Source organism: Lathyrus oleraceus, chromosome 7 (assembly GCF_024323335.1).
Source record: "Lathyrus oleraceus cultivar Zhongwan6 chromosome 7, CAAS_Psat_ZW6_1.0, whole genome shotgun sequence".
NCBI lineage: Eukaryota > Viridiplantae > Streptophyta > Magnoliopsida > Fabales > Fabaceae > Lathyrus > Lathyrus oleraceus.
The window spans coordinates 365,478,578-365,487,191 of NC_066585.1; positions in this window are offsets into that span (position 1 = coordinate 365,478,578).

An 8,614-nucleotide genomic window follows, 5' to 3' on the forward strand; every position below is an offset into this window, starting at 1 on the left:
TTCATCTAGAAACTCCATGGAGGGAGTCCTTGCTTTGTGAGTGGGTTTTGAACTAGAGGATGAGGGATGTTGTGACATTTTGTTGAACTTTTGAGAAGATTTTTGTTGCCCTAGCAGATATGGTCTGAGCAGTTTGATGAAGATGGAAGTGGTTGTGTTGAGGTAGCGTGTGAAAATGGTATAGATTCTAGTTCCAATACTAGGTAATGATTTACCATAAATGGGACACTTTCTTTTAAGTGGATAGACAATATTTTTATTCCCTTTTCCACTCCACTTTGATTGCTATAAATTTTCATGAATACAAATCCACAATTTCCCTCTTAAACATTCAAACTGATTAGCATCCAAAGCTTTTGTAAATATGTCAGCTAATTGCATTTCAGTAGTCACATGCTCCAGTGCTATGATTTTCTCTTCCCCAAGTTCTCTAATGAAGTGATGACGAATATCAATGTGCTTTGTCCTGCTGTGCTGAATAGGATTTTTGGAAATATTTATAGCACTCAGGATGTCATAGTACAATGTCATGACATCTTGTGTGACATTGTATTCAGTCAACATTTGTTTCATCCAAACCAGTTGAGAACAACTACTCCCAGCTGCTATGTATTCAGCTTCAGCAGTGGATAGGGACACACAATTTTGTTTCTTGCTATACCAAGATATCAAATTGTTCCCCAAGAAAAAACATCTTCCTGATGTGGTTTTCCTATCATCAACACTTCCAGCCCAATCAGCATCATAGTAACTAGTTAGCATGGATCCAGAACCATGAGTATATAAAATTCCATATTCACTGGTGCCATTGACATATTTCAGTATCCTCTTCACTTGGTTTATGTGACTGACTTTTGGTTTAGCTTGACTAGGTTCACTCTCATTATTGTTGTCTGAGAAATCAACTGAGGGATCATTTGGAGATGTATCAACATCGTTTGTGACATCATTCTGTTGATCATCAACCACAATATTGATAGATTTCATCATTACTTTTGTTCTGGAGTTAAATGCTCTGTATGCTCTGCTGTTTGTTGAGTAGCCCAGAAATATTCCTTCATCACTTTTGGGATCCATTTTCCTTCTTTGCTCACGATTAGTCAAGATGTAACATTTACTACCAAACACATGGAGGTATTTGACTGTAGGTCTTTTCCCTTTCCAGACTTCATTTTGGTGGGGAGTAATGGGAGATGAGAGCTTATGATGAATTCCTTCTGAAGAGCAGAATTCAGCAAGCTTGATGTTCTCAAATTCCTTCTCATGATCACTTTTGATTTTGATGACTGGACTTTCCTTTTCTCTTTGAAGTTTTAGACACAGCTCTTTGAAGACTTCAAACCCAACAGATTTTTCTCTTATAAGATTGATCCAGGTGTATCTGGAGAAGTCATCCACAACTACATAACCATACTTCTTCCCACCAAGGCTTTCCACCTGCATGGGTCCTATCAAATCCATATGGAGGAGATCCAGAATTTTGGAAATGGTGTCATGTCTGAGCTTCTGGTGTGACATCCTTGTCTGTTTTCCAATCTGACATTCCCCACAGACTTTTTCTTCATCAATCTTCAAGTTAGGTATTCCTCTAACAGCTTCAACAGATATAATCCTCTTCATACCTTTAAGATACAGATGGCCCAATCTTTGATGCCATTTCTTCACTTCTTCTTCTTTGGCTAAAGTACACATTAAGGAGTAACCAATTTCTTGAGAACTCCACATGTAACAGTTGTCTTTAGACCTGACTCCTGTCATGATCACTTCATTTTCTTTGTTAGTAATCAGACATTCATTTTTGGTGAAGTTTACATTTAAACCTTGGTCACATACTTGACTGATGCTTATTAGATTTGCAGTCAATCCCTTATCAAGTAGGACATTGTCAAGGTCAGCAACTCCGGGGCAATCAAGCTTACCAATCCCTTTGATTTCACCCTTTGCTACATCACCAAAGGTTACATAGCTTAAGGCATGAGGATGAAGACCAGTTAACAGGTTTTTGTATCCAGTCATGTGTCTGGAGCACCCACTGTCAAAATACCAATTTTCTTTGGCTGAAACTCTGAAGGAAGTGTGAGCTCTTAGACTTGTAACATTAGTCTTAGGAACCCATTGCTTTTTGTTGACAGGCCTGTGATGTTGGGGTCTAGGTTGATGGTGAGCTGGACTAGGATAACAATACAACTTATAGTAGAAGGGCTTTATGTGGCCAAATTTTCCATAATAATGACATCTCCATCTTTGGTGTTTCCCTTTCTGCTGTCTTCCCTTACGATGTTGTGACATATGGTGTGACATCTCAGGTTTGCTTTTAATATGGCTTCACTTAGGTTTAGATTTAGGTTTGCCACCAGTGTAACTGCACTCAGGCTTAGATTCATTGAATCCAATGCCAGATTTGTCTCCTGTTATTTGCCCAGTCTGGAGAATCTTGTCTAAGGTGTCAGATCCATTGTTTAACATTCTTACATACTTGGTCATCTCATCTAGTTTAGAATTCAAGAATACAGCTTCAGTCTTTAACTTGGAGATGGTTTCCACATGTTCTGCCTTCTCATTCTACAGTTGTGCTATCACATTCTTCTGGCTTTCAACTTGTTGATCCTAATCTAGTTTGGCATTCAGAAACACTGCTTCAGTTTTTAATTTAGAGATGGTTTCCTAGTGTTCTACCTTCTCATTCTCCAGTTGTGCTATCACTTTCTTCTGGCTTTCAACCTGTTGACACACTTCTGCACTTCTGTGACACAACTTTCTGTAGGTAGTGGCAAACTCTTGAAAGGTTACTTCATCATCACTTGAGTCTTCATCAGACCCTCATCTTCCAGTCAAGGCAGTCACCAGATTTACAGACTCTTCTGTTTCGCTTTCATCAGACCAAGTTGCAACAAGACTCCTCTTCTGTTTCTTAAGGTAGGTTCCACATCCAGTTCTAATGTGTCCATACCCATCACATTCATGGCACTGAACTCCTTTTCCTTCTTTGGGCTTTTCATCTGACCTTGTTCTTCTTCCAGCATTGTTGGATTTACTGATGTCAGATGAGATGTTCTTGAAATTTGCCTTAGATCTTACATCCATCTTTTTCAAAAGTTTGTTGAATTGTCCTCCCAGCATTGCTACATCATTCGCCAGATCCTCATCAACATCCTGACCACTTTCCTCCTCTTCCTCCTTAGTGTTTGACATGGAGGCTATACTTTTTGCTTTCTTTTCAGATCCATCATACATACCCATCTCAAATGTTTGGAGGGAACCAATTAGCTCATCAACTCTCATATTGGAGATGTCTTGAGACTCTTCTATGGCTGTCACCTTCATAGCAAATCTCTTAGGGAGTGACCTGAGTATTTTCCTTACTAATTTTTCATCTGACATCTTCTCTCCCAGGGCTCCTAAGGCATTAGCAATTTCGAAGATACTCATATGAAATTCATGAATATTTTCATCTTCTTTCATCCTTAAATTTTCAAACTTGGTGGTGAGCAGCTGCAGTCTAAACATCTTTACTCTAGAGGTGCCTTCATGAGTGGTTTTGAGAATGTCCCAAGCATCTTTAGCCACCTCAAAATTGTTTATCAATCTGAAGATATTCTTATCTACTCCATTGAATATAGTATCCAATGCTTTAGAATTTCCAAGGGCTAGATCATCCTCCTCCTTGGTCCATTGTTCTTCAGGCTTTTTATCAGTTGTAGCTTCTCCTTCCTTAGTAACTACTGGATGTTTCCAGCCTATTAACACAACCTTCCAAGCCTTATTATCCAGATATTTTAGGAAGGCTACCATTCTAGGTTTCCAGTAGTCATAGTTGGATCCATCCAAAATAGGTGGCATGTGAACAGATCCTCCATCTCTCTCCATAGTACAAGAAAGTATCACCCCTAGATCTCACCCAGAACCAAAGAAGGATGCCTGCTCTGATACCAATTGAAATTCTGGTATCAGATATGAGATGTCGAAGGTAATGTCACGACACTAATATCTGAATAATACAAACAGGATAAAAGATATTGAACAGTAATGCAAAAGACATAAGCAATTGTTAACCCAGTTCGGTGCAACTCACCTACATCTGGGGGCTACCAAGCCAGGAAGGAAATCCACTAAATAGAATCAATTCAAAGACTCTCAGTAAACAACACAAGTTACAGTCTTTTTCACCTAATCTCTACCCGTATGACTTCTACCTAAGAACTCTTAGATATGAGATCCCACTCACTCCCCCTCAATCACACCAATGATATTAGACAAGAATTACTATGAAAAGAATAAAATCTTCAAAGATACACACTTGATCTTACTTAGCAGCTTCAATCAAGTAGACACACACTCATGCTTAAAAGCTTAGAGTGACAAATTACAACTCAAAAATCAGACCAATTCAATCATCTATGGATGAATTGAATGGCTTATAAGTCACACGACCACACAAGAGTTAAACCCTTATTCTCTCTCAATATTTCGCTTTGTATTTCTTGTGTATCAAATTAGGTTTTCCATGTCCTTTTTATAGAAGCATTCAGCTAGGCTTGGACATCATAAAACCCTAAAACTATTTTCCATTTAAATCTTCTCATGACAGTTGATTAGATCTCTTTGGAAAATAAGTTTAATCATGTTGTAATTACTGATTGATAGCGTGTTCAATTAACTCATCAATCATACACAGGTTGCCATTAAAAGCGCAATCACCTAATACATAACATTCAGACTGAATGTTCTGTATACAGATGTCATGACATCGGGTCTGACATCCTGGAACAATCCTGCATAATTATATTTTAAACATCCAGCAGGTACAAGATATCTTATGTTAAAACATCACATGTGACATCTTGTGAACACTCTTGGTTTTACCAAAATTGCTGTCAACACCTAGAACCAACAGTACTCCCTAATCAAACCCTGTTATTGTCACTTATAAAAAGGCGCGGATTGCGTTAGAATAGTAAACCTATTTTTAAGAAATATAGTATCTTGACTAAGTTGAAGATTATCTTGACCTGGATTTCTTAACCAAAAGAGGTTCTCACGAACCAGACTCTAAACTTATAAATGCGTCCGAAAATAGTTTTAAAATCACTTTTCTTTTTAAAGTTAAAAACTCCTAATGAACTAAACAAAGCGCTTTCGTTGTATTTGAAATAGTTAAAAAGACGTTGGACGGATTTCAATCTTACCCAACGGAAATTAAGTGTGGGAATACTTAAGTTGTAAGTCAAAATAGCACTTAAGTGTTTCTACGAACAATTGTCCGGATTATCGGTTCAATTACGATCCTTACATTCTAACCTTTATAGGTTTAGCAGGACATGGTAAAGTAAGAATGCATTTTAATTTAGATAAAAGTAGTGCGAGTGCGGAAAGTAAATAAAAGTAGTGTGAGTGCGGAAAATAAATAAAAGTAGTGCGAGTTCAGAAAATAAATAAAAGTAGTGCGAGTGCGGAAAATAAATAAAAGTAGTGTGGTGCAAGAAGTAAACAAAGTAAAGTGCGAGCGTGGGAAAGTAAATAAAAGTAGTGCGAGTGCGGGAAAGTAAACAAAGTAAAGGAAGTGCGGCAAAGTAAACAAAGTAAAGGCAGTGCCGGAAAGTAAACAAAGTAAAGACAGTGCGCGAAAATAAAGTAGACAAAGGTAAAGCAATAAAACCTTCTCCAATCGGAGGGTCGAATAAAGTTCGTAACAAAAACTGAAAATGGCGGCAGGATTAAACTTCCTTCCAAAGTGCGCCAAACTCGATTACAGACTCGATTACATAGTGTGGCAACACTCCGATGTGAAGCGATTACCACTTTTACAATACTGATATATGCCTAGTTGTAACTATGTTTGGATGCAAAAACAAATGAAATCAAGACTCTATTTATAGACAAGGAAAATAATGGAAATGACAAGGATGCCCCTAAGTTTGAATTTGGGAGGGAAACATCTTTGTTCTCGTGGCTCCCGCCACAATATCATGGCGCCTGCCATAGGAGTAAACTATGGCGCCCATGTGGAGATCGTGGTAGATGTGGCAGTTGAGGAGAAGTTGAACTAGGACACGTTATGGCTGGACCCATGGCGCCAGCCACAGTGGGATCCACAAGTGTAAAATGCTGTTTTTAGGCTTTTTAGCTCATTTTCGCTCCTTTTCTCGATCGGGGCTCCGATTAGACTAGAAACCTGGAAACAAAGAAAAGCATAGTAATAACATAACAAAATAACAATGAAACAACTAAAATGCATGCGAAATCGGAGTCAACAATACAGTGAATTTCAGTGTCATCAAATTCTCCCACACTTAAACCCTTGCTTGTCCTCAAGCCAAACACTTAAAAGCTCAAAGAAGAAAATCCGGTGTCAACGAGTGATTCGGGCTAGAAAGGCTTCTAAGTTCAAGTCGGGATGTAGTGATAGGTACTAACTGAGTGAACCAAGGGTATCGTGATGACACTTATCCGCAGACATGGACATGAACTCCATTCCTATATTAACCAACCCATATTATCCCATAATACCTAGGCCTACCTCTTCATCTCTTTTTGGGTCCTTTTCATTCAGGCCAAAACACATTAAGCCCGTTATCCGTACATGCTTCATAGTGGAGTGACATGTTAGTGATTATGATCCTAAACATGGGGTTCCTGGCACATAAAAATGTGTAAACCCTTTTATTTGACCCAAATGCAGTTGTGGGGGATCGGATCGTAATCCGCCCTACCGAGTTCAGCGCCAGATACCTCTGAACAAACTAACAACGGGTGAGTTTTTCTTTTTCTTTTTCTTTTGCAGCAATTTTTTTACAACTTTTTGGTTTAAATGACTTTGTGAGGGTCACCTATCCTGGAGTTTCCTTTTTCTTTATTTATTGCATTGGATCAGTCACTTATGTTCATCGGTCCCCTACGTAGAGGATGCTTAGGCCGGAGCTGACTGCTGGAATAAACTATTGAGGACTATACTGAAATGATAATTAAGGCCATGGTATATGGGGTTTCGGGAGTGATTCCTATATTCATGAAGTCTATGGTTCTAAAACGATACTGATGTTTCAAAACGTTCTCCCAAGTCACCATATCCTAACTCAAACCTGTCTTAAAGCCCAAAAACTTTCAGAATAACACCATTTTCTTTTGCAAAAAAAAATTTGGTAGGGCAAAAGGAATGGGGAGATTAGGATGTACTAAAGATACACTATACTGATGACTCGTCAGACACATGCATTTTCTAAAACACTCTAACTAAAAGCAAAATAAAACAAAGTAAACAACTAAAAAGCAATAAAAATAAATAATCTAACTAAAAATAACAAAGAAAAATAGAAAGCGATAAAATCTCCTCCCACACTTAAATCAAACATTGTCCCCAATGTTTCGAAATAAGATAAGGGCAGAGTAACCTGGCACACTACTGCTGACCACTGGTTCCTTCGCCATCCTGAGGTGGACGACGGGATCTGCTGCGACGACGGTATCTCTGATCCATCCTGGCTGATAAGGCATCCTGAGCAGTCCTCACCTCTCGAAGGTTGCCTAGAATGGAACCCTGAGTGGCCTCCATCAGTGCAAAATGCTCACGGTGGTAGTTCCTCTGACGGGATTGCTCGTTTGTGATCGCAAGCAGAGTCTATGCAACAGTCGTATAAGATCGATCTGTCCTCCGCTGTGATTCTTGCATGAAGCTCATGTTGTCCGCCAGTTGTTGCTGAATGGTAGAGAGTGGGTCATCACGCCTTTGTTCTCTAGCCATGTGGTCGTGCCACATCTCCTTAGTAATATAGAATCCAGGAGTAGAACCTGCAAAAGAAGAAAATGGTGCGGTGTGTGGTGGTGAAGGATGATGGGGGGGGACACATGAGGTACGGGAGATTGCTCTCTCCGATCAAACTCTTCATTAGTGTCGTATCCCTCCTCATCAGGAACATTAGGACGAAGTGGACCTAAAAAGGTGGAGCATCTAAAACATAGGTCCAATTCCTTTCACTACGTACATCAGTACGTCTAGTGCATGGAAAGGCAACATATGGGATAGCTACACCACGAATCATAAGCACATAACCTACCTCTCTTCTCACTCGGCACAATTTCATATCTTTTAGAAATTTAAGGTTGATTGTGCGAGGAGATAAGGGATCTAAGGTAGCTATCTCATTGTTCAGGTTAAGAGCCCGAGCAATAGACGTAATGAGTCCTCCAAAAACAATAGGTCCCACTTTATTAAGAGTTAAAGCCATATGAGAAATCATAAACGGGACCGAATTAATCCTCCTATTTGTGAGGCCTCCTTGTAAAAATAGAATCTCCCGAGCATTAACCTTGTTTGGATTCTCCCGGCCAAAAATAGTACATGCTAACAGATATCTAAAAACTCTGATGGTCGGGTTATGGATGGTTGAGGCAAGAATTCCTTCAAAAGAATTTATTGAAGTATTAGACAATCTCTGCCAGAAGGAAAACACCTTAACCGACCAGTTTGAATCCAAAGGGGCCTCACAAATAGCACCTTCCCCATGAGGAATTCCTAACAGACCCGCTAGTTCGTTGGTACTAAACTCATACTCAACAGCAAACATTCGAAACTTAACAGTACCAACTGTACTAGCAGTGTTAAGACTGATAGTATAAA